General features: G+C 58.7%; 1 long non-coding RNA gene across 1 annotated transcript; it reads right to left on the reverse strand.

Annotated features, from left to right (window-relative positions):
• Nucleotides 1-18,332: 18,332 nt before the first annotated feature.
• On the reverse strand, nt 18,333-22,733 carry LOC142358985 (uncharacterized). The gene is made up of 4 exons (XR_012762018.1): nt 22,403-22,733; nt 21,301-21,660; nt 21,101-21,210; nt 18,333-18,926 (listed from the first exon to the last, which is right to left on the reverse strand). It is a non-coding gene; the product is annotated as an uncharacterized LOC142358985 (long non-coding RNA).
• Nucleotides 22,734-26,028: the final 3,295 nt, after the last annotated feature.

Below are 26,028 nucleotides of genomic sequence, written 5' to 3' on the forward strand. Positions count from 1 at the left end.
TCTTCTTCTCCTATCTGTATCTATGCTGACTCTTTTGCTGTCTTTAAGGGGTTCATGGAATGGCTTTCTTTCTGGGAGCAAAATGGGTGGGAGGTAAATCAGACACCTGTATGGCAGAAGGACAAATGGCAAGATATCCTAGGAACTGCCAAACAAGGAAATTTTGCCATAGCTTCTGCCATAGCAGAAGCTTTGGGTAGCTTCTGTGGAATTATTAGTAAAATTAAGGTTTTACATCTGAAAATTAAGGTTTATATGAAAAACGTAGCAGTGTTCACCCATTGAGGAAAAGCATGAAATCAAAAGGAGCTCTGAGGATTGGACACAGCTCCAGCAGGCATGCGAGGAATCCACTAACACAGCAACTCCCTGCAATGTACCATAGAGGACAGAACGGAGTGGAGACTCTGTGGCCCTGCTCCGTGATGATAAAGCGGGAAGAAATGATTCTCTAGAACTGATAAGCAGCTCATCTGGCCCCCTGAGCCAACAGGTTTTCGAAACCTTGCCAAAGTGCTACCCTCTCGTGAACTTTGCTCGTTTTAATATCATTTTAATACCAAAACACACCTCCATCCTGAAGGCTGCCTGCCTCCAAGGTGCAACCACCCCTCTTCGAGTCTGCGCTCTCGATTTTTCATAAAATATACCTTTAAACGTGAAGCGAGAGGATTTTACACCAATCATGATAAAAAGTATGTATGACTACAGTCACTCAAACTCCACCTTGAAGGTAGAAAGGCTATAAAAATAGGCAGGGAAATGGGGGATTTTCGGAGAAGAAGATAACACCGTAGATTTTCGGAGAAGAAGATCTTCGGAGGAAAAGAAGATAACACCGTGAGCAAGTCAAGGGAAACTCCACCTCAGACTGCCTCCGACAACCAGGATTGGCTGACGGGCTGAGCCTTGCTTCTTCCCCTCTTGGGACGCCTTGGGTGAGACTTAAACTAAGCGCTTTTCTTGGGAATAGTTATTCCCTAATGTTTATAGCCAGGCTGTATTATTATTTATAACCTTTTCACGCATTTTATATTTGCACATGCTTTCTTGCAGACAGTCACTATCACCGGCAATCCAAAAAACCTATATATCTGTTGCACAAATAAAACTGCCCTGTTTAAGTAGCCAGTTGTCACAGTTTCTCACTGAACACGACCAAATGCGGCCGTGCTTGTTCATGAGCATGACTGGACTGAAGGTGCAGACTGCTATTAGCGTATCCAGAATCATGGTAGTTTAATATACATATTAAACGCAACTGGACTGGCAGTGGCAAATTGGACATCACTCAGAATTTAAACCTAGCCTCACCTAGCCTCTCACTTCGGTGAAGAGCATTAGAAAGCAAGGGGGTTTATTTTCTGCCAAATTAACGCGACAGCTTCCCATCAAAGTAGAAGTGATCTAACTAGCCAGTGAAACAACAAAGTAGATCAACTATCCCATTTAGCTCCCCTGCAAAATGAACCAATAACGGAAAATTCGGAAAGATTACCTGAATGGCTGCATGTTAAAAGAAGGCATACAGGAAGCAAAGACCTCTACTGTGAGGCGCACGCTCAAGGCTGGCTCGTTACCAAGGAAAGCTGTCACACTTGTATTTCTGCATGTAACCTGTGTCGTAGTCAACTTGACAAACATCCCTTAGACCAACCTCCCTTACTCATTAAAAGCGGAAGGGACTGTGGGAAACCTGGCATGCAGATTATATTGGCCCTTTCTGAAAACCCGAGGGAAAGCAACACATATTAGTGGGAGTTGAAGTGGTATCTGGGCTAGTGCAAGCAGAGGCATTCGCCCATGCCACAGAAAAAAAAACACAGTTCAAGCCCTAAAAGGATGATTCAGCTCCTTCCCCAATCAATCCAAACAGATAAGGCCTCACAATTTTCCGGCAGACTAGACCACTGAGAAAGGAGTCAAGGGGGTTTTTCATACTCCCTACTATGCTTAAGCGTATGGAATACTACAGAGAACCAACGATCTACTTAAAAAGGTGTAACTACTTAAGAGTATCCGCGCATGCCCGGCCGCCGGGCGCCACCGCGCATGCCCGGCCGCCGGGCGCCACCGCGCATGCCCGGCCGCCGGGCGCCACCGCGCATGCCCGGCCGCCGGGCGCCACCGCGCATGCCCGGCCGCCGGGCGCCACCGCGCATGCCCGGCCGCCGGGCGCCACCGCGCATGCCCGGCCGCCGGGCGCCACCGCGCATGCCCGGCCGCCGGGCGCCACCGCGCATGCCCGGCCGCCGGGCGCCACCGCGCATGCCCGGCCGCCGGGCGCCACCGCGCATGCCCGGCCGCCGGGCGCCACCGCGCATGCCCGGCCGCCGGGCGCCACCGCGCATGCCCGGCCGCCGGGCGCCACCGCGCATGCCCGGCCGCCGGGCGCCACCGCGCATGCCCGGCCGCCGGGCGCCACCGCGCATGCCCGGCCGCCGGGCGCCACCGCGCATGCCCGGCCGCCGGGCGCCACCGCGCATGCCCGGCCGCCGGGCGCCACCGCGCATGCCCGGCCGCCGGGCGCCACCGCGCATGCCCGGCCGCCGGGCGCCACCGCGCATGCCCGGCCGCCGGGCGCCACCGCGCATGCCCGGCCGCCGGGCGCCACCGCGCATGCCCGGCCGCCGGGCGCCACCGCGCATGCCCGGCCGCCGGGCGCCACCGCGCATGCCCGGCCGCCGGGCGCCACCGCGCATGCCCGGCCGCCGGGTCCTTCGGCTGAACCACTTTTCGGGTAACGCGCACACCGCGAACCCTGCCAGAAAACGCACGAAACCGGCAACAAAATACAGCTCGTCCTGCGAAACGAGGTCCGTGGCGGCACCAAGCGCAACGCGTCTGCCCGGTAGCCAAGTTCGTGGAAACGGCACCTTCCCGGCCTGCCCTGGTCAGCACAGCCGGGGAGCCGGAAGACCGCCCCTCCCCTGGTTGCCCCGGGTAACCAACGCAGCCGACCGCCAGCCCCCGCCCGAGGACCGCAGCGCCCACCACACCGCGATAGGCACCTTCCCCGGTGCCTAAGCTTGCGGGCACACCGTGCCCTCCCGCTGACGCACCCGGAAGACCCCCGAGCCCCATAGCAGCCCCACGCTCCACAGCGCAGCTCCGGACAGCCCCCACCACTCGGCTCCGGTACGGCGCCGCACCCTCGCCGCTCCTTGCTTCCGACAGAGTCCCGTTGTCCCGGCCGCCCCCGGCAGGCAACACCGCCCTCCTGAGGGCTTTCCCCTGGACCCACCCGTTACTCACCCGCCCCCCGACCTGCTCACCTGCTCCCTCGCTGCAGCCACATCCCGGTGACGTGCAGTAACGGCTCTGCTCCTCCCTTGGCTCGCACCGGCTCCTCCACAGCCACCCGCAGCAAAGCAGCACCGGCCCCTTCACCAGCAGCCCCCCTATTAGAGGGAGGGGCCTTTGCCATCACCCTCACTGCCCACACCTGGGGTTCCTCCAGTCCCGGCCCACAGCTGCAGGCCAGCAGAAACAGGGGGCCATCGCCCCAGCCCCACAGCCCGTCCCCTCCTCCCCTGGGCTCTGTCGAAGCCCCTTGCCCCATGCAAATGAAGCACAAATGCAGCTGGGAGGGCAAAAGGGCACCACAGGTGTTTACTCAGTCACGGACCCAGCCAGTCCTGGGAGCCGCTCTGCTCCAGGACTCAGCCCCCCCCCCCCCCCCCCCCAACACTCCCCCTACCCCTCCAACACCTCCGCAGTCCTTCCCGCAGCTGTGCCCGTTGCTCCAGCAGGGAACAGTCGGTCAGTCGGCTCCTGGAGCAATGTGCTGCTGGGCAAGGGCTGCCAAAAATGAGGAGCAGGGTGCAGGACGCTACAAGACAGGAGAAAAATGACAGATGGCTGGACAGCAGCAGTGTAACGAGAAAGCACAAAGCAGGGAAAGGGACAGTGAGAGAAGGACGGGGACAGGCAGTCCCACAGAGATGGAGAAAGAAGCAGCAGAAACAAGGAGAAGGAGCAGGACAAAGACCAACAAAGGAGGATGGGAGCAGGATGCAGATGCAAAAAAAAAAAAAACCTGCAACAGGCAGCATGACAGAGAGGAAGGAAAAAAGAACAGGGGCAGACACCTGGACCGAGAGAGTTCGGCAAAGGCAAAAAAAAAAAAGCTGCAAAGACAAAAAAAGAAGCTATGAACAAAAGGCAGAGGGGGAGGAATGAAACACCAAGGACAGGCAGCTGGGAGAGCAAACGATGGAGGGAAGGGGCAAGGCTGGGGGGAACAACACAAAAACAAACCACATAGCTACACATTACAGGGCAGAGAGGGAAGAATTAGGAAAAAGAGACTGCGAACTGGAAGAAAGAGAGCTGGAGAGCAAGATGAATAGCAATGCATACAGAAAGAATTCTAAAATAAGGTCACCAAGGAGCCAGAGACTGCAACATAGAGAAAGGACAAAAGCTACAGGGTGGAGAGCGAAGAATTAATGAACAAGGGCAGAGAGCCGGCCTGAAAGAGACCAAGAAAGCAGAAAGGCAAAAGGTCACACAGGTGATGGGGCAGAGAGGGAGGAATTAAAAAAATAGGGACAGGGAGACTGACAGAGAGCAAGGCAGAAAAAGCAATAGGCCACAGGGCAGAGAGGGAGGAATGGATAAATAGCAACAGGGGACCGGACAGAGTGTGATGGAGAATGGAAACAAATAGCAATGGGCTCCAGGGAAGAGTGAGGAATTAACAAACAGGGACCGGGAGCAGGACAGCGAGACATGGAGAAAAAGAAAAAAAAACAGTGATGGGCTACAAGACAGACAGGGAGGAAATAAAAAACAGCGCCACGGAGCCGGACACAGGAGAAAGAAGAAAAAAAAAAAAAAAAGTGACAGGCTACAGGGCTAGCCCAAGCTGGACAATGGGAATATTCCATACCATAGACTCACACGCAGCTTATGAATGCGGACTGGCCAGGGGGCCAGAATCGGCTCTTCTCATTTCCATGAGCTGGAATCCTCTCTTGGCCGGGAGGTCAAACTCTTATGTGAATTTAGCAAAATTCACGATTTCCAGGTTCCAGGTTCTGCGATTGCTGCTTGGGAACTGGCTGTGAATCGGTCATCATGTGGTAAGAAAAATTGTATTGTATATAGTTTGGTTTGCATATTCATTATTATTATTGCTATTAGTAGTAGAAGTATTAGTATTATTAGTAGTATTTCCTTTGTTGTCTTATTAAACTGTCTTTATCTCAACCCACACGCTTTACCTTTTGTCCATTTCTCCTCCCCATCCCGCTGGGGAGGGTGGGGAGTGTGAGCGAGCAGCTCTCTAGTGCTTAGTTGTTGGCTGCCACATTAAACCACGACAGACAGAGAGGGAGGAATTAAAAAACTAGGACTAGGAGCAATCTACAGAGAGATGTCCAAGAATGAAAATGTAAAGAGCGATGTGTACAGGGTAGAGTGGGAGGAATTAAAAAAAAAAAAAAAGTAAAGACAGGGACAGGGAGCCGGACAGAGAGACACAGAGAAAGAAAAAACAGCAATGGGCTACAAGGCAGAGAGGGAGGAGTTAAAAAATCCTGGCAGGGAGCCAGACAGGGACAGATGGCAAAAGAAATGAAATCGCACTGTGCATAGGGCCGAGAAGGACGAAATTGAAAAACAGGGCCTGGGAACTGGAAAGAGAGAGACCGAGAATGAAAGAACTACCAATGGGCTCTAGGGCAGAGAGGGAGTAATGAAGAAACAGGGGCGGGGAGTCAGAGAGACAGAGAGAAATAAGAGGGAGAAAGCAACAGGCCACAGGCTCCAGAGGGAGGAAGTGTGAAAGAGGGGCTGGGAGCCGCACAGGGAGAGATGGAGAAACAGACCTGCAGAAGTGACAGGCTACGGGGCAGAGAGGGAGGAACTTAAAAAAATCAGGACCTTGAGCCAGACCGAGAGAGATGGAGAAACTAAAAATGGTGATGGGTAACAGAGCAGAGAGGGAGGAATTATAAAACAGGGTCAGGGAGCCAGAACAGAGAGACTGAGAAGGAGAAAAGTCCCGACAGCTTCTGAAGAGAGAGGGAGAAATTGAAAACTAGAGACAGGGAGTGGGACAGAGAGAGATGGAGAAAGTAAAAACTGTGGCGGGCTACCAGGCAGAGTTGAAAAATGGGGACAGGGAGACAGAGAGGGAGGGAGGAAGGAAAGAAGCGACAGGCAACGTGGCAGAGAGGGAGTAATGAAGAAAGAGGGACAGGGAGCCAGACAAACTGAGACTGTGAAACAAAAATATAATGACAGGCTAGGGGGCAGAGAAGGAAGACTTAGAAAAACAGGGACAGGGAGCAAGACAGAGCGAGATGGAGCAAGTCAAAAATAGCGACAGGTGACAGGACAGAGAGGAACGAATTCAAAATGAGGGGCAGGGAGCAGAATAAAGAGAGATTAAGAAAGAAGTAGACTCGCAATGTGCTACAGAGCCGAGAAGGAAGATCTTGAACCACAGGGACAGGAAGCCAGACAGAGAGACACAGATGGCAAAAATACCAACAGACTACGGGACAGAGAGGGAGGAAGGCAAAAATAGGGACCAGGAGCCAGACAGAAAGAGATGGAGAAGTAAAAAGGCACGGGCTACAGGGCAGAGAGAGGGAGGACCTAAAAGATGGGGACAGGGAGCCGGTCAGACAGAGATGGAGAAAGAAGCTACACAGAAAAAAAAAAAAAATCACAGCAGCGTCTGAAGAGAGGGGGCCAGGTGAGGGGTCGGGACACAGAATAGATGCGGCAGGGCCCTGAGGACCCGGGACTCACTGCAGCTCTCGCTCTCAGCGAGGATGGAGGACAGAGAGAGTAAGAGAAAAGGGACAGGGAGCAGGGCAGAGAAGGAGAAAGAAACATTGAAGACAAAGAGAGGAGGAGAGTGACAGGATGGAGGCACAGAAAGGGAGAAAGACGGGAGAGAAAGGGAGAAAGACGGGAGAGAAAGGGAGAAAGACGGGAGAAAGAAAGAAGTAATGATGGGTAGCAGGCCCAGGTAACAGGGAGCAGGATGCTGGTACAGACAGCAAATGAGAGCAACAGAGAGAATAGCAGAGGCGGAGCACGAGAGAAAACAGGGACTGAGAGCAGGACAAAGAGGTGAAACAATAAATAATAGGGCCAGGAAGCCAGGCAGCAGAAGAGAGACAGAGGGAGAGGGACAGGTATGACAACAGGTAATTGGAGAAATAAAAGAAAAAAAAAAAGAAATAAAAGGAAGGGAACAGCACAGAGGGTCACAGAGAAAAAGAGAGGAAAAGAGAGGAAAACAGAGGAAAAGAACACCAGGGAACAGGCCACAAAAATTGTAGGGAAAACAGATATGGATACAGATGAGGAAAAGCAGCTGGAAAAGGAAAATACAGCAATGGGCTGCAGGACAGAGACAGAGGATGAAAAAAAAATGAGGGACAGGGAGTGGGAGCAGGACACAAGAATAGAAAGGAGAGGTCCAGGGAAGAGAAAAAAAAAAAAAAAAAAATCACAGCAGCTTGGGAGAGAGGAGAATCCAGGGGAGAGGCAGAAAGGTCCCAGGATGTAGAAGACGTACGACAGGGCCCCAAGCCTGGGACTCACCGCAGGTCCCACTCTCAGTGCTCCTAGAAGACTCTGCCACTTCAGATGCTTCTCTCTCTTTCTACCTTCCTCTTCCATAACTCTGGTCGCATGGCTGTCCTCCACCTAAGAGAAAACGTGTGTTTCTTTCAGCTTTTAGGAGACAAGGCTCCCCAGACATGCAGCCTCAATCGTGGGCTGCACAACCGTACCATGCTGCTGCTGGTGATACATACAGACCCTGCGGGACACACTGGCGGCCTGGCCTGCTGCGGGCTACCAAGAGGGAGCTTTCCTCACCCCCAGAAGCAGGCTCTCTCCTGCCTGCGGCGCCAGGCAGCTGCCAGCCAGGTGGCCTTCCATTTTTTCTTCTTCTTCAGCCTTCTCGGGACTCTCCAGCTTCAGCCCCGCCAGCTCCCGTCCGCAGCCACTCAGCGCTCCGCCTCTCCCTTTTCGCCCCCACGACGCCAGGAGACCAAGGCCCGGCACACACAGCCCTCACAAGCCTGGAGCGGGCGCAGCCAACGGCATCCCCAGGGCAGGAACGGACAAACGCGTCCTCAGCGCGGCCCCTGCCACAGAGAAAGAAGCAGCGGCGACCGCGTTAAGGGAGGACGAGGCACGCTCGAGGCCCAGTGTGCCGCCCGCACCACGGGCCTTGGGGGAGGCCGGGGGCTCCGGGACAGGCTTCAGGGGACGTGCTGGAGCTGGGGGCGGCTGCGCGGGGCGAGCGGGGCCGGGGAGCGCTGCCGAGTTGGGGGGGGTGCCCGCCTCCTTCCCCCCTTCCCCTCCGTCACCTCCCGCCTCTGGCCCCGGGGCTGCCCGCACCCGCCTCGCCTCCAGCGCACCGGCAGCCTGCCGCAGCGGGCGGCTCGAAGCTTCCCGTCCCACCACCCTCGGGAAACCACCACGCACCCCCGCACCCGCCGGAGGGGAGCCCGCGCCTCACGGCTGGCCTCTCTGCTCCCCCGCCGCCCCGGCACCCGACACCAGGGCGCCGCCATGCTGCTGCGCCGTACCGCGCATGCGCCACGTGCCGACGGCGCGCCGGAGTGGCCAGTCCCCAGTCCCTGCGCGGAACGCCGGGCTGCAGTACCGCATCGCGGCCAGGGGACGGCGCCAGCGGACACGGCGCGGCGCCCACGCCCGGCCCCACCTCCGGGTCCAGGCAGCGCGCGCCGCCGGCACGGGGCGGCGCCGCCGGCAGGGGGCGGCACCTCCGCACGGCTCCGGGCAGCGCCCTGCCGCGCGCCTCCCGCTCCGAGCAGCCCCCGACTCGCGGCTCCGAGACGGCGCCGCACCCCCGCCGCTCCTTGCCCCCGACCTCCCGGGGGCTTTTCCCCAGGACCTGCCACTCCATCCACACCCCCACACACCCCGCGCTCACCTTCTCCCTCGCTGCAGCCGCAACCCGGCTACGGCTCCGCTCCTCCCTCGACTCGCACCGGCCCCTCCACAGCCACCCGGGCCACGGCAGCACCGGGCCCTCCACCGGCAGAGGGATGGGCCGTCGCCATCAGCCGTGCTGCCCGCACCCGGGGCTCCTCCGGCTCCGGCCCACGGCTGGATCCCACGGTGCCGTCATTGGGCAAACACAAAGACCCTCTGAAGCCGTTTGGGCATTTCAGCAAGCAGGCAGGCGTCCTTTATTGCAGCACCGGACACACAGGGCACGGCTCCTCCCAGCGCGCACGGCACCTGTGCCACTCGAGCGGCAGTACCGAATTTTGGTCACCGGGTGGCAGCAGCGAGCTCTTGGACACGGCGCCACCGCGCATTCGCGTCTCCCGAGCCGCAGTACCGAACTTTGGTCACCGGGTGGCAGCAGCGAGCTCTTGGACTCGGCGCCACCGCGCATTGGCGCCACCCGAGCCGCAGTAACGAACTTTGCTCACCGGGTGGCAGCAGCGAGCCCTGCGGCACGCCCGGTCGAGGCGCGGCCGCACCGCTTTCTGGGGACCGGACGCAGCGGGAAGGCTGCAGAAAAACACACGGAATTGACCACAGAACTACCCTTCGTCCCGCGCAGCGGGGGCTGTGGCGGGACCAAGCACAACGCCTCGTCGCCCATGCCCGAGAGCAATGCGGCTGCCCGGCAGCCGAGTCCCTGAAAACGACACCTCCCGGCATGCCCTGGCTAGCAGGGCTCGGCCGCCCGGCAGCCGGAAGACTACACCTCCCGGCATGCCCCGGGGAGTAGCGTGACCGACAGCGCGCCCCGCGCCCCAGCACTACAGCTCCCAGCACGCCGCGGGAGCTGCGGGCCTCGGCTTGCGGGGACACCGTGCCCGAAACGGCGCTGGACCCCCGCCGCTCCTTGCCTCCCACACGGACCCCGCTCGGCAGGTACCGTCGCCCGCCTCGGGGCTTTCCCCGGGACCCGCCGCTCCATCGACCGCCCCGCGCTCACCTTCTCCCTCCCTGCAGCCGCAGCCCGGCCACGGCTCCGCTCCTCCCTCGGCTCGCACCGGCCCCTCCACGGCCACCCCGGTCACGGCAGCACCGGGCCCTCCACCGGCAGAGGGAGGGGCCGTCGCCATCAGCCGTGCTGCCCGCACCTGGGGCGGCCCCGGCCCACGGCTGGAGCCCGGCAGGAACAGGGGGCCGTCGCCCCTGCCCCACAGCCCGTCCCCTCCTCCCCTGGGCTCTGGCGCAGCCCCTCGTCCCGTGCAAACCACGCACAAACGCAGCCGCGAGGGCAAAAGGGACCGCAGGTCTTTATTCAGTCACGCACCCAGCCAGTCCCGGGAGCCGCTCTGCTCCGGGGCTCGGGGCCCCCGATGCTCCCTCTGCCCCTCCGACACCTCGGCAGTCCTTCCCGCAGCTGCGCCCGTTGCTCCAGCAGGGAACAGTCGGTCAGTCCGCTCCCGGAGCGATGCGCTGCTCGGCAGAGGCCGCCAAAAATGAGGAGCAGGGTGCAGGCCACTACAAGAGAGGAGAAAAGTGACAGATGGCTGGACAGCGGCGGTGTAACGAGAAAGCACGAAGCGGGGAAAGGGACAGCGAGAGAAGGACGGGGACAGGCAGTCCCACAGAGATGGAGAAAGAAGCAGCAGGAAGAGAGGAAGAGTGGCAGCAGAAAGAAGAAGAGGGAGCAGGACAGAGACCGAAAAAGGATGGGGGAGCAGGACAGAGGCGCAGAAAAAACCTGCAACGGGCAGCACGACAGGAAGGGAGGAAAAAAGAATAGGGGCAGGGACCCGGACTGAGACAGATGGGGAAAGACAAAAAAAAAAAGCTACAAAAACAGGGCAGAGAGGGAGGAATGAGACAACATGGACAGGGAGCCGGGATCGCAAACGACGGAGGGAAGGGGCGAGGGTGGGCAGGACAACACGAAACAAACCACATAGCTACACGCTACAGGAAAAAGAGGGAAGACTCAAGAAGTAGGGAGCGGGAGCTGAACAAAAGAGAGCCAGAGAGCAAAAAGCCAGAGAGTAATGCGTACAGAAAGAAAGGGGGGGGGATTCTAAAACAGGGTCATCGGGGAGACAGACACAAGTAAGAAGGACAAAGGACAAAAGCAACAGGCTACGAGGTGGAGAGGGAAGAATCAATGAATATGGACAGAGCGCTGGCCAGAGAGAGACCGAGAAAGGCAAAAGATGGCACGGGTGACAGGGCAGAGAGGGAGGAATTTAAAAACCAGGCACAGGGAGTCGGACAGAGGGAAAGGCAGAAATAAAAGGAGAAAAAGTGACGGGCCACGGGGCAGAGAGGGAGGAATGGATAAAGAGCAACAGGGGACCGGACAGAGCACAATGGAGAATGGAAAAAAAGCAAAAGCACGCTCCAGGGAAGACGGAGGGATTGAAGAACCGCGACCAGGAGCTGGACAGCGAGACACAGAGGAAGACCAAAAAACCAACGAAACAAAACCAGTGATGGGCTACAAGATGGGCTGGGGGAAGCAAAAAACAGCGCCAGGGAGCTGGACATAGAGAGATGGAGACAGACAGACCAATAGCGTGGGGCTACAGGGGGCAGAGGGACGAATTAAACACTGAGGACGGGGAGCCAGACAGAGAGAGAGGGAGATCGCGGAGAACAGTGGTGGGTGCAGGAAGAAGAGGTAAGAGTTAATAAATGGGGACAGGGAGCCGCACAGGGAGGGACCGAGAAAGGCAAACACAGCAGCAGGGCATAGGGCAGAGAGGAAGAACTAAAAAACAAGGGCAGTGAGACAGACATAGAGAGATGGAGAAAAGAAAAAAGCAATGGGTGATGTGGCAGAGAGGGAGGACTTAAAAACAGGCACGGGAAGCAAGAAAGACTGAAAGGCGGGGGGGCGGGGCTGAATCCAATAGGCAACAGGATGGAGAGGGAGGACTTAAAAGTGAGGGACGAGAAGCTGGGAAGACAGAGAGGTGGAGAAAGAAACAGAATCACAACACGCTACAGTGCCAAGAAGGAAGAAGCTGAACAACAGGGACAGGGAGCCAGACAAAGAGAGCCAGAGAAAGAAAAAATACCGACGGGCCACAGGACAGAGAGGGAGGAATGAAACAATAGGGATCCGGAGCCGGGCAGTCAGAGAGGGAGGAAGAAGAAATAGCCAGGGGCAATAAGGCAGAGAGAGAAGGCGGCAAAAACAGGGATCTGGACCAGATCGATGACAAAAGACAAGGACAGTGATGGGCTATAGGGAGGAATGCGAAGACAGGGGCGAGGCGCCAGATGCGGAGCAAGGCACACAGGAAGTACAGCAAAAGCTAGAGAGCAGAGAGGGAGGAATTAAACCACAGGGATAGGGAGCCGGGGAGGGAGCTGGAAAAAGGGATGCAGGAGGGGAGACGAGGAGGAATTAAAAAATTGGGATCCAGAGACTGAGAAAGAAGTAAAATTGCCACAGGCTAAAGGGCCCAGAAGGAAGAAATTGAAAACCAGGGAGCAGAAGCCAGCCAGAGAGAGACGCAGAAAGGAAAAACCACGATGGGCTCCCAGACGGAGAGGGAGGAATTTCAAAAAGGAAGGGAGCGGGAGCCATACACAGAGAGACAGAAAAAGGGAAGATAGCAACAGGCCACAGGGCAGCGAGGGAAGAACTGAAAAGTAGGGACAGGAAGCCGGACAGAGCGCAACGAGAAAGAAATGGCCGGGGGGGAAACACAGCACCACCACCTGCGACAGGCTACAGGGCTAGCCCAAGCTGGCCAGTGGAAATATTCCGTACCACAGACGTCACGCGCAGCTTATAAATGGGGGCTGGCTGCGGGGCAGGAATCAGCTCTTCTCGTTTCCGCGAGTTGGAACCCGCTCTCGTCCGGGAGGTCAAACTATTTTGGAATTTAGCGAAACTTGCGATTTCCGGGTTCCGCAATCGCTGTTCGGGGACTGCCTGTGCACCGGTCATCGGGTGGTGAGAGAAACTGTACTGCGTATAGTTTGGTTCGCATGTGCGTTGTTGCAATTATTATCATCGTTATTAGAATTATCAACAGTATTTCCTTTGTTGCCTTACTAAACTGTCTTTATCTCAACCGACAAGTTTTACCTTTGGTCCATTTGTCCTCCGCATCCCGCTGGGGAGGGAACGGGCCGGGGGTGGGGGCTGTGAGCGAGCAGCTCTCTAGTGCTTAGTTGCCGGCTGCCAAGTTAAACCATGACAGACAGAGAGGGAGGAATTAAAAAAAAACAGGACTGGGAGCAATCTACAGAGAGACGTCCGGGAACGAAAGTGTAAACAGCACCGCGTACAGGGCAGAGAGGGAGGAATTCAACAAAAATAATAAGTAAAGACAGGGAGCCGGACAGAGGGACACAGAGACAGAGAAAACAGCAATGGGCTACAAGACAGAGAGGGGGGGATTAAAAAATCCTGGCGGGGAGCCGGACCGGGAGAGACGGCAAAAGAAATGAAATCGCGCCGTGGCACAGGGAAGACAGGAGGACAACATTGAAAACCAGGGCCTGGGAACTGGAAAGAGAGCGCCAGAGAATGAAAGAACTCCTGACGGGCTCTAGGGCAGAGACAGGAGGAACGAAAAAACAGGGGCGAGGAGACAGAGAGAGACAGAGAGAGAGAAATAAGAGGGGGGGAAAGCAACAGGCCGCAGGCTCCGGAGGGAGGAAGTGCGAAAGAGGGGCTGGGAGCCGCACAGGGAGAGGGTGGAGAAACAGACCTGCAGAAGTGACAGGGTATGGGGCAGAGAGGGAGGAACTTAAAAAAATCAGGACCTTGAGCCAGAAGAGACGGAGAAAATAAAAATGGTGACGGGTAACAGGGCAGAGAGGGAGGAATGAAAAAACAGGGACAGGAAGCCAGAACAGAGAGACTGCGAAGGCAAAAAGTCCCGACAGCTTCCGCAGAGAGGGCGAGGAACTGAAACTTAGAGACAGGGAGTTGGACAGAGAGAGACAGAGAAAGAAAAAGAGAAAAAAGACGGAGATGCAGAAAGGGAAAAGGAGCGACAGGACAGAGAGGGAGGAATTCAAAATGAGAGGCAGGGAGCAGAATAGAGAGAGATAGAGAAAGAGGCAGACGCGCAACGTGCTACGGAGCTGAGAAGGAAGACCTTGAACCAGAGGGACAGGGAGCCGGACAGAGAGTCCCAGAGACGGCAAAAGTACCGACGGGCTATAGGGCAGAGAGGGGGGAAAGCAAAAACCGTGATCGGGAGCCAGACAGAAAGAGATAGGGAAGGAAAAAAAAGCCACGGGCTACAGGGCAGAGAGAGGGAGGACCTAAAAGATGGGGACAGGGAGCTGGTCAGAGATGGAGAAAGCAGGTACACGGGAGCGGGGAGGGGGTTGGAGGGGGCAGGGAGGAAAAAAAAGCCAAAAAAATCACAGCAGTGTGGGAAAGAGAGGGATCCAGGGGAGAGCCCGGGATGCAGAAGAGGGGCGACAGGGCCCCGAGGGCCCGGCACTCACCGCAGATCTCGCTCTCGGCGCTGCCGGGAGACTCTGCCGCTTCAGGCGCTTCTCTCTCCTGCTCTCCTCCCTTCCTCTTCCGTAACTCCGGTCGCTTGGCTGTCCCCCACCTAAGAGAAAACGTCCATGTCTCGCAGCTCTTGCGAGACAAGGCTCCCTAGACACGTAGCCTCGCCTGCTCACGCACTACGCGCAGGAACAAGACAAGAGGGAAAGAGAGAGAGTGAGAGAATGACGAGCGGGCAGCAGAACTGACGGATCAAGAGAGAAACTGAATCAGGGGAATAAAGAACGCCGGAGGGAGACAAACGTACAGGCAACAAGCCAGATGGACGAGGGCAGAAGACACACAGATCAGGACAAAGAGGTGGAGAAAGTGAAAACAGTGATGGGCTGCAGGATGAGAAAAAAGGCCAAGGAGCAGGACAGAGGAGAATAACGGGACAGCAAGCTGGACAGGGGCATATAGCAAGAAACAAAGGGACAGGCAGCAGTATGGAGATATACAGACAAAGAGTTACGGGGAGGATGGAGGACAGAGAGAATGAGAGAAAAGGGACAGGGAGGGGGGCACAGATGGAGAAAGAAATGCTGGCGACAGAGAGAGGAAGAAAGCGACAGGACAGAGGCAGAGAGGTAGAGAAAGGAAGAAAAAAGTAGCGACGAGTAGGAGGCCAGAGGCACAAGGAAAAGACAGGAGGAAGGACAGAGTGACAGAGAAAACCGGTGAGGGACAGGACGCCAGAAAGAAAGATACTGTGAAAGAGAGCGCGACAGGGAGCAGGACGCTGGGACAGACAGCAACCGAGAGCAACCGAGAGAACGGCAGCGAGGTGGAGCACAAGAGAAAACAGGGACTGAGAGCAAGACCGAGGGGTGAAGCAATAAATAATGGGGCTGGGGAGCAGGACAGCAGAAGAGAGAGACAGAGAAGGGGACACATAAGACAACCGCAAACCGAGAGGGAGAAGGAGAAGAGCACAGAGGGTCACAGACAAAAAGAGAGGGACGGCAGAAAGAGAAAAACAAGACGAGGGAGAAGGACTGAGGAGCAGAGAGAAAAAAGTACAGGGAAAAGGACAGAGATGCAGAAAACAAGGCAAGACTGGAGCCAGAACACAGGGCAAAACTGACAAGGACAGGCAGCGCAACAAAGGGATGGAGGAGGAAAGAACAGTGATGGGCCGCAGCACAGAGAAAAAGAGCAAGAAGAGCAAGAGAAGGAGAATGACAGGAGGGTGTAGACAGAAAGACTGGGACACGTCAAAGGGGCACTTGGGGGACACACACATCGGAAGGGTAGAAAGGAAAAGGGAGGGATGGGGAGCAAGACAGCGTGATAGAGCGAGATGGAGGAAATGGAGTGCAAGGGCGCAGAAAAGCAGAGGTACTGGGAAGAGGAAAGAACGTCAGGGAGAGAAAGGTGAGGGTGGGGAGCAGGAGAGAGGTAGAGAACAAAAAAAATAGCCACAGGCAGAATAACAGAAATACGGAGAATAAAAAATTACTTCCAGGCAGCAGGACAGAGGCACAGAGCAAGAGGAACAAAAAACCACACGGAGAAGGACGGGTAACACACAGCACGACACTGCGGGAGTGAGAGGACGGAACAGAGCAAGGCAGAGGAATGAGGAGCAAAAAAAAAAAAAACAACCCAGCAAACAGAAAGGGAACTGGACAGAGATAGGCAGCAGGGCACAGAGATGGAGAAAGAAAAAACAGCAACAAGGACAGGGAATGAGGAATAGAGAGGAAACGAGCGGGACAGAGAAACAAATACAGACAAAAGAAGGGGAGGTACAGGGAAGGAAAAGAAAAGCTGGGGGGGGGGGGGGGGAGGAGGAATCACAGCAGCATGGGAGAGAGAAGGATCCAGGGGAGGGCCCGGGACGCAGAAGAGGAGCGACAGGGCCCCGGAGGCCCGCCACTCACCGCAGCTCTCACTCTCGGCGCTGCCGGGAGACTCTGCCGCTTCAGGCGCTTCTCTCTCCTGCACTCCTCCCTTCCTCTTCCGTAACTCCGGTCGCTTGGCTGTCCTACACCTAAGAAAAAACGCGCATGTGGCGCGGCTCTTAGGAGACGAGGCTCCCTAGGCACGTAGCCTCGCTCGCTCACGCGCTCCACAACCGTACCATGCTGCTGCTGGTGACACATACAGACCCTGCGGGACACGCTGGCGGCCTGGCCTGCTGCAGGCTACCAAGAGGGAGCCTTCCTCACCCGCAGAGGCAGGCTCTCTCCTGCCTGCGGAGCCAGGCAGCTGCCAGCCAGGTGGCCTTCCATTTTTTCTTCTTCTTCAGCCTTCTCGGGACTCTCCAGCTTCAGCCCCGCCAGCTCCCGTCCGCCGCCACTCAGCGCTCCGCCTCTCCCTTTTCGCCCCCACGACGCCAGGAGACCGAGGCCCGGCACACACAGCCCTCACAAGCCTGGAGCGGGCGCAGCCAACGGCATCCCCAGGGCAGGAACGGACAAACGCGTCCTCAGCGCGGCCCCTGCCACAGAGAAAGAAGCAGCGGCGACCGCGTTAAGGGAGGACGAGGCACGCTCGAGGCCCAGTGTGCCGCCCGCACCACGGGCCTTGGGGGAGGCCGGGGGCTCCGGGACAGGCTTCAGGGGACGTGCTGGAGCTGGGGGCGGCTGCGCGGGGCGAGCGGGGCCGGGGAGCGCTGCCGAGTTGGGGGGGGTGCCCGCCTCCTTCCCCCCTTCCCTTCCGTCACCTCCCGCCTCTGGCTCCGGGGCTGCCCGCACCCGCCTCGCCTCCAGCGCACCGGCAGCCTGTCACAGCGGACGGCTCGAAGCTTCCCGTCCCACCACCCTCGGGCAACCACCACGCACCCCCGCACCCGCCGGAGGGGAGCCCGCGCCTCACGGCTGGCCTCTCTGCTCCCCCGCCGCCCCGGCACCCGACACCAGGGCGCCGCCATGCTGCTGCGCCGCACTGCGCATGCGCCACGCGCCACCGGCGCGCCGGAGGGGCCACAGCCTGCGCGCAACGCCTGGCTGCAGTACCGCTCCGGGTCGGGGCAGCGCGCGCCGCCGGCACGGGGCGGCACCTCCGCACGGCTCCGGGCAGCCCCCGACTCGCGGCTCCGACACGGCGCCGAACCCCCGCCCCTCCCTGTCCCCGACACGGACCCCGCCCTCCCGGGGGCTTTTCCCCGGGACGCGCTGCTCCATCCACCTCCCCCCCCACCCCGCGCTCACCTTCTCCCTCGCTGCAGCCGCAGCCCGGCCACGGCTCCGCTCCTCCCTCGGCTCGCACCGGCCCCTCCACGGCCACCCCGGTCACGGCAGCACCGGGCCCTCCACCGGCAGAGGGAGGGGCCGTCGCCATCAGCCGTGCTGCCCACACCTGGGGCTCCCCGGGCCCACGACTGGAGCCCGGCAGGAACAGGGGGCCGTCGCCCCTGCCCCACGGCCCGTCCCCTCCTCCCTTGGGCTCTGGCGCAGCCCCTCGTCCCGTGCAAACCAAGCACAAATGCAGCCGCGAGGGCAAAAGGGACCGCAGGTCTTTATTCAGTCACGCACCCAGCCAGTCTCGGGAGCCGCTCTGCTCCGGGGCTCGGGGCCCCCGATGCTCCCTCTGCCCCTCCGACACCTCGGCAGTCCTTCCCGCAGCTGCGCCCGTTGCTCCAGCAGGGAACAGTCGGTCAGTCCGCTCCCGGAGCGATGCGCTGCTCGGCAGAGGCCGCCAAAAATGAGGAGCAGGGTGCAGGCCACTACAAGAGAGGAGAAAAGTGACAGATGGCTGGACAGCGGCGGTGTAACGAGAAAGCACGAAGCGGGGAAAGGGACAGCGAGAGAAGCACGGGGACAGGCAGTCCCACAGAGATGGAGAAAGAAGCAGCAGGAAGAGAGGAAGAGTGGCAGCAGAAAGAAGAAGAGGGAGCAGGACAGAGACCGAAAATGAAGAACGGGGAGCAGGAAGGAGATGCAAAAAAAAACCCTGTAGCATTGAAAGAGGAAAAAAGAATAGCGGCAGGGACCTGGGCAAAGAGAGATGAGGAAATAGAATAGAATAGACATGGAGAAAGCAGTAGATCTGTGACGCGCTATGGAGCCGAGAAGGAAGGCCTCAAATCAAGGGACAAGGAGCCAGACAAAAGAGCACCAGAGACAGCAAAAGTACTGACAGGCTACAGAGCAGGAGGAAAGCAAAAGTAGTAACCGGGAGCTGAACAGAAAGAGGGGAAGACGGAAAAAAACGCCACGGGCTGCAGGGCAGAAAGAGGGAGGACCTAAAAGATGGGGACAAGTCAGAGACAGATGGAGAAAGACGGTACACAAGAGCAGAAAAAAAAATAGTCGTAGCAGTGTGGGAAAGAGAGGGAGCCAGGGGAGGGCCCAGGATGCAGAAGAGGGGTGACAGGGCCCCGAGGGCCCAGGACTCACCGCAGCTCTCGCTCTCGGTGCTGCCGGGAGACTTGGACACTTCAGATGCTTCTCTCTCCTTCTCTCTTCCCTTCTTCTTCTGTAACTCAAATCGTTTGGCTCGCCTCCACCTGAGAGAAAATGCATGTGGTTGTCTTAGAGCTCATACGAGATGCGGCTTCCTAGACAAGAAGCCTCACTGCACACTGTATGCAGGAATAGGACAGAGAAAGAGAGAGAATATGAGGAGTGGGAAGCAGAACTCACAGATCGAGAGAGAACTTGAATCAGAGGAATAAACAAGGCAGGAAAGAGAGATAAAGACAGGGAAGAAGCCGGAAGAAAAGGGCCTTTCTGGCCTCTACTCGCACCCCCCAGCCTCCCATCTCTTTCCAGCCTCCTTTTTTTCTGGCCTCTACTCTCGCCCCTGGCCTCCCACCCCTCTGCGGCCTCCCACCCCTTTCCGGCCTCCTTTTTTTCTTTCTGGCCTCTACTCTCGCCCCTGGCCTCCCACCCCTCTGCAGCCTCCCACCCCTTTCCGGCCTCCTTTTTTTCTTTCTGGCCTCTACTCTCGCCCCCGGCCTCCCACCCTGCTGCGGCCTCCCACCCCTTTCCGGCCTCCTTCTTTTTCTGGTCTCTACTCTCGCCCCCAGCCTCCCACCCCTCATCAGCCTCCTACCTCCCATTTTGCTGGCCTCTACATAGTTCAGCTTCCCACCCCTCTGCAACCTCCTACCTCTTTCCAGCCTCCACTCCCCGCCCCGAGCTTCCCACCCCCGTCCCCACACACTGACAGAAAGAGAAAAACAACAGTGAACAGGGAAAAAGGTATTAAGAAACAAAGAAAGGGTCAGACGAAGAAGAGGGTGGTTAGGGTTGGAACCCCAACACAAACCAGCAAGGGGCTAGTGGACAGAGAGAGAGGAAGAGAAGAAAGGGCCGGGAAGCAAGACAGAGAAGGAGAGAAAGGCAAAAAGGGAGAGCCGGCTGGACAGGGACGTATAGCAAGAAACAACCAGACAGGCAGCAGGACAGAGACACAGAGACAGAAAAACCGGGGGACAGGAACCAGGACAGAGTGACGGCGAGAGGAAACAAGGGCCAGGGAGCAGGACAGCGATGGAGAAAGAAGCACTGCGGCAGCAGGGTAGAAAGAGAAGGAAGAAAGGCCAGAAGAAGGATGGGGAATGACAGAGAAGGGAAAGAGAAGGACAAGGAGCAGGACAGATTGTCAAAGAAAGGGAGTGGGACAAGGTGATACTGAGAGAGAAAAAGGGGACAGGGAGGCAGGATAAAGTGAAAGACAGGCAAAAATAAGAGACAGGGGAGCAGGACAGAGACGGAGGGGGAAACGCCTCGGCTGGGCAGCAGGAGAGAGAGGCGGAGAAGGGAAAAAACAGCACAAAACCTGGGACGGCCAACCTGGGTGGGCGGGGAGCAGGTCAGAGAGCCGGAGAAAGGAAAAACACTGCTGTGGAGCAGCAGAGGGGAACGGAGAAAGAAAGAGAGCGAGGGGGAGCAGGGCAGAGAAACGGAGAGAGAAAATAAGTGACGGGGAGCAGGGCAGAGCACTAGGAAGACGAAAATAAGACACGGGAGAAGACCGAGGAGCTCAGAGAGAAAGAAGGGTCGAAAGAAAACGCCAGAGAGGTAGAGAAATCAAGAAAAACAGGGACGAGGAGCCTTGCAGAGACGGAGCACGAAAATGTTGGGCCGGTGAGCGCGAAAGAGGGAGAGAGAGACAGGGGCAGGGGGAGGAGATGAAGAAGAAAGGAGAGACAAAGATGGCAATGGAGCACAGGACACACAGGCAGAGAGAGAAAAAGGACAGTGAACAGGAAAAAAGGGACCGAGAAACAAAGAAAGGGTCAGATCTAGACAAAGAGACCAAGAAGAGAGGGGGCGGGGGGGGGTGTGCAGGGAAACCCCAAAACAAACCAGCAAGGGGCTACAGGACGGAGAGAAAGGGCCATGAAGCAGGACAGAGAAGGAGAGAAGGGCAAAAAGGGAGAGCTGGCTGAACAGGGACGTATAGCAAGAAACGACCGGACAGGCAGCAGGACAGAGAAACAGAGCAACAGAGACAGGGAGCCGGCTAAAGAAATTCTGGAGGGAGAAAAAGAGGGAGAGGTAGCAGGACACAAACACAGACAGAAGACGGGAGGTACAGGGAAAGGGAAAGAAAAGGAAAAAGAAAAAAAAAAAACAAACAAAACAATCACAGCAGCGTGGGAGAGAGGAGGATCCAGGGGAGGGCCCGGGACGCAGAAGAGGGGCGACAGGGCCCCGGAGGCCCGCCACTCACCGCAGATCTCGCTCTCGGCACTGCCGGGAGACTCTGCCGCTTCAGGCGCTTCTCTCTCCTGCGCTCCTCCCTTCCTCTTCCGTAACTCCGGTCGCTTGGCTGTCCTACACCTAAGAAAAAACGCGCATGTGGCGCGGCTCTCAGGACACGAGGCTCCCTAGGCACGTAGCCTCGCTCGCTCACGCGCTCCACAACCGTACCATGCTGCTGCTGGTGACACATACAGACCCTGCGGGACACGCTGGCGGCCTGGCCTGCTGCAGGCTACCAAGAGGGAGCCTTCCTCACCCGCAGAGGCAGGCTCTCTCCTGCCTGCGGAGCCAGGCAGCTGCCAGCCAGGTGGCCTTCCATTTTTTCTTCTTCTTCAGCCTTCTCGGGACTCTCCAGCTTCAGCCCCGCCAGCTCCCGTCCGCAGCCACTCAACGCTCCGCCTCTCCCTTTTCGCCCCCACGACGCCAGGAGACCGAGGCCCGGCACACACAGCCCTCACAAGCCTGGAGCGGGCGCAGCCAACGGCATCCCCAGGGCAGGAACGGACAAACGCGTCCTCAGCGCGGCCCCTGCCACAGAGAAAGAAGCAGCGGCGACCGCGTTAAGGGAGGACGAGGCACGCTCGAGGCCCAGTGTGCCGCCCGCACCACGGGCCTTGGGGGAGGCCGGGGGCTCCGGGACAGGCTTCAGGGGACGTGCTGGAGCTGGGGGCGGCTGCGCGGGGCGAGCGGGGCCGGGGAGCGCTGCCGAGTTGGGGGGGGGTGCCCGCCTCCTTCCCCCCTTCCCCTGCGTCACCTCCCGCCTCTGGCCCCGGGGCTGCCCGCACCCTCCTCGCCTCCAGCGCACCGGCAGCCTGTCACAGCGGGCGGCTCGAAGCTTCCCGTCCCACCACCCTCGGGCAGCCACCACGCACCCCCGCACCCGTCGCAGGGGAGCCCGCGCCTCACGGCTGGCCTCTCTGCTCCCCCGCCGCCCCGGCACCCGACACCAGGGCGCCGCCATGCTGCTGCGCCGTACCGCGCATGCGCCACGTGCCGACGGCGCGCCGGAGTGGCCAGTCCCCAGTCCCTGCGCGGAACGCCGGGCTGCAGTACCGCATCGCGGCCAGGGGACGGCGCCAGCGGACACGGCGCGGCGCCCACGCCCGGCCCCACCTCCGCGCGCCTCCCGCTCCGAGCAACCCCCGACTCGCGGCTCCGAGACGGCGCCGCACCCCCGCCGCTCCTTGCCCCCGACCCGGACCCCGACCTCCCGGGGGCTTTTCCCCAGGACCTGCCACTCCATCCACACCCCCACACACCCCGCGCTCACCTTCTCCCTCGCTGCAGCCGCAACCCGGCTATGGCTCCGCTCCTCCCTCGACTCGCACCGGCCCCTCCACAGCCACCCGGGCCACGGCAGCACCGGGCCCTCCACCGGCAGAGGGAGGGGCCGTCGCCATCAGCCGTGCTGCCCGCACCCGGGGCTCCTCCGGCTCCGGCCCACGGCTGGATCCCACGGTGCCGTCATTGGGCAAACACAAAGACCCTCTGAAGCCGTTTGGGCATTTCAGCAAGCAGGCAGGCGTCCTTTATTGCAGCACCGGACACACAGGGCACGGCTCCTCCCAGCGCGCACGGCACCTGTGCCACTCGAGCGGCAGTACCGAATTTTGGTCACCGGGTGGCAGCAGCGAGCTCTTGGACACGGCGCCACCGCGCATTCGCGTCTCCCGAGCCGCAGTACCGAACTTTGGTCACCGGGTGGCAGCAGCGAGCTCTTGGACTCGGCGCCACCGCGCATTGGCGCCACCCGAGCCGCAGTAACGAACTTTGCTCACCGGGTGGCAGCAGCGAGCCCTGCGGCACGCCCGGTCGAGGCGCGGCCGCACCGCTTTCTGGGGACCGGACGCAGCGGGAAGGCTGCAGAAAAACACACGGAACTGACCACAGAACTACCCTTCGTCCCGCGCAGCGGGGGCTGTGGCGGGACCAAGCACAATGCCTCGTCGCACATGCCCGAGAGCAATGCGGCTGCCCGGCAGCCGAGTCCCTGAAAACGACACCTCCCGGCATGCCCTGGCTAGCAGGGCTCGGCCGCCCGGCAGCCGGAAGACTACACCTCCCGGCATGCCCCGGGGAGTAGCGTGACCGACAGCGCGCCCCGCGCCCCAGCACTACAGCTCCCAGCACGCCGCGGGAGCTGCGGGCCTCGGCTTGCGGGGACACCGTGCCCGAAACGGCGCTGGACCCCCGCCGCTCCTTGCCTCCCACACGGACCCCGCTCGGCAGGTACCGTCGCCCGCCTCGGGGCTTTCCCCGGGACCCGCCGCTCCATCGACCGCCCCGCGCTCACCTTCTCCCTCCCTGCAGCCGCAGCCCGGTCACGGCTCCGCTCCTCCCTCGGCTCGCACCGGCCCCTCCACGGCCACCCCGGTCACGGCAGCACCGGGCCCTCCACCGGCAGAGGGAGGGGCCGTCGCCATCAGCCGTGCTGCCCGCACCTGGGGCGGCCCCGGCCCACGGCTGGAGCCCGGCAGGAACAGGGGGCCGTCGCCCCTGCCCCACGGCCCGTCCCCTCCTCCCCTGGGCTCTGGCGCAGCCCCTCGTCCCGTGCAAACCACGCACAAACGCAGCCGCGAGGGCAAAAGGGACCGCAGGTCTTTATTCAGTCACGCACCCAGCCAGTCCCGGGAGCCGCTCTGCTCCGGGGCTCGGGGCCCCCGATGCTCCCTCTGCCCCTCCGACACCTCGGCAGTCCTTCCCGCAGCTGCGCCCGTTGCTCCAGCAGGGAACAGTCGGTCAGTCCGCTCCCGGAGCGATGTGCTGCTCGGCAGAGGCCGCCAAAAATGAGGAGCAGGGTGCAGGCCACTACAAGAGAGGAGAAAAGTGACAGCGGCGGTGTAACGAGAAAGCACGAAGCAGGGAAAGGGACAGCGAGAGAAGGACGGGGACAGGCAGTCCCACAGAGACGGAGAAAGAAGCAGCAGGAAGAGAGGAAGAGTGGCAGCAGAAAGAAGAAGAGGGAGCAGGACAGAGACCGAAAAAGGATGGGGGAGCAGGACAGAGGCGCAGAAAAAACCTGCAACGGGCAGCACGACAGGAAGGGAGGAAAAAAGAATAGGGGCAGGGACCCGGACTGAGACAGATGGGGAAAGACAAAAAAAAAGCTACAAAAACAGGGCAGAGAGGGAGGAATGAGACAACATGGACAGGGAGCCGGGAACGCAAACGACGGAGGGAAGGGGCGAGGGTGGGCAGGACAACACGAAACAAACCACATAGCTACACGCTACAGGGAAAAGAGGGAAGACTTAAGAAGTAGGGAGCGGGAGCTGAACAAAAGAGAGCCAGAGAGCAAAAAGCCAGAGAGTAATGCGTACAGAAAGAAAGGGGGGGGGATTCTAAAACAGGGTCATCGGGGAGACAGACACAAGTAAGAAGGACAAAGGACAAAAGCAACAGGCTACGAGGTGGAGAGGGAAGAATCAATGAATATGGACAGAGCGCTGGCCAGAGAGAGACCGAGAAAGGCAAAAGATGGCACGGGTGACAGGGCAGAGAGGAAGGAATTTAAAAACCAGGCACAGGGAGTCGGACAGAGGGAAAGGCAGAAATAAAAGGAGAAAAAGTGACGGGCCACGGGGCAGAGAGGGAGGAATGGATAAAGAGCAACAGGGGACCGGACAGAGCACAATGGAGAATGGAAAAAAAGCAAAAGCACGCTCCAGGGAAGACGGAGGGATTGAAGAACCGCGACCAGGAGCTGGACAGCGAGACACAGAGGAAGACCAAAAAACCAACGAAACAAAACCAGTGATGGGCTACAAGATGGGCTGGGGGAAGCAAAAAACAGCGCCAGGGAGCTGGACACAGAGAGAGGGAGACAGACAGACCAATAGCGTGGGGCTACAGGGGGCAGAGGGACGAATTAAACACTGAGGACGGGGAGCCAGACAGAGAGAGAGGGAGATCGCGGAGAACAGTGGTGGGTGCAGGAAGAAGAGGTAAGAGTTAATAAATGGGGACAGGGAGCCGCACAGGGAGGGACCGAGAAAGGCAAACACAGCAGCAGGGCATAGGGCAGAGAGGAAGAACTAAAAAACAAGGGCAGTGAGACAGACATAGAGAGATGGAGAAAAGAAAAAAGCAATGGGTGATGTGGCAGAGAGGGAGGACTTAAAAACAGGCACGGGAAGCAAGAAAGACTGAAAGGCGGGGGGGCGGGGCTGAATCCAATAGGCAACAGGATGGAGAGGGAGGACTTAAAAGTGAGGGACGAGAAGCTGGGAAGACAGAGAGGTGGAGAAAGAAACAGAATCACAACACGCTACAGTGCCAAGAAGGAAGAAGCTGAACAACAGGGACAGGGAGCCAGACAAAGAGAGCCAGAGAAAGAAAAAATACCGACGGGCCACAGGACAGAGAGGGAGGAATGAAACAATAGGGATCCGGAGCCGGGCAGTCAGAGAGGGAGGAAGAAGAAATAGCCAGGGGCAATAAGGCAGAGAGAGAAGGCGGCAAAAACAGGGATCTGGACCAGATCGATGACAAAAGACAAGGACAGTGATGGGCTATAGGGAGGAATGCGAAGACAGGGGCGAGGCGCCAGATGCGGAGCAAGGCACACAGGAAGTACAGCAAAAGCTAGAGAGCAGAGAGGGAGGAATTAAACCACAGGGATAGGGAGCCGGGGAGGGAGCTGGAAAAAGGGATGCAGGAGGGGAGACGAGGAGGAATTAAAAAATTGGGATCCAGAGACCGAGAAAGAAGTAAAATTGCCACAGGCTAAAGGGCCCAGAAGGAAGAAATTGAAAACCAGGGAGCAGAAGCCAGCCAGAGAGAGACGCAGAAAGGAAAAACCACGATGGGCTCCCAGACGGAGAGGGAGGAATTTCAAAAAGGAAGGGAGCGGGAGCCATACACAGAGAGACAGAAAAAGGGAAGATAGCAACAGGC

This window comes from Opisthocomus hoazin, unplaced genomic scaffold (genome assembly GCF_030867145.1).
Source record: "Opisthocomus hoazin isolate bOpiHoa1 unplaced genomic scaffold, bOpiHoa1.hap1 HAP1_SCAFFOLD_158, whole genome shotgun sequence".
NCBI lineage: Eukaryota > Metazoa > Chordata > Aves > Opisthocomiformes > Opisthocomidae > Opisthocomus > Opisthocomus hoazin.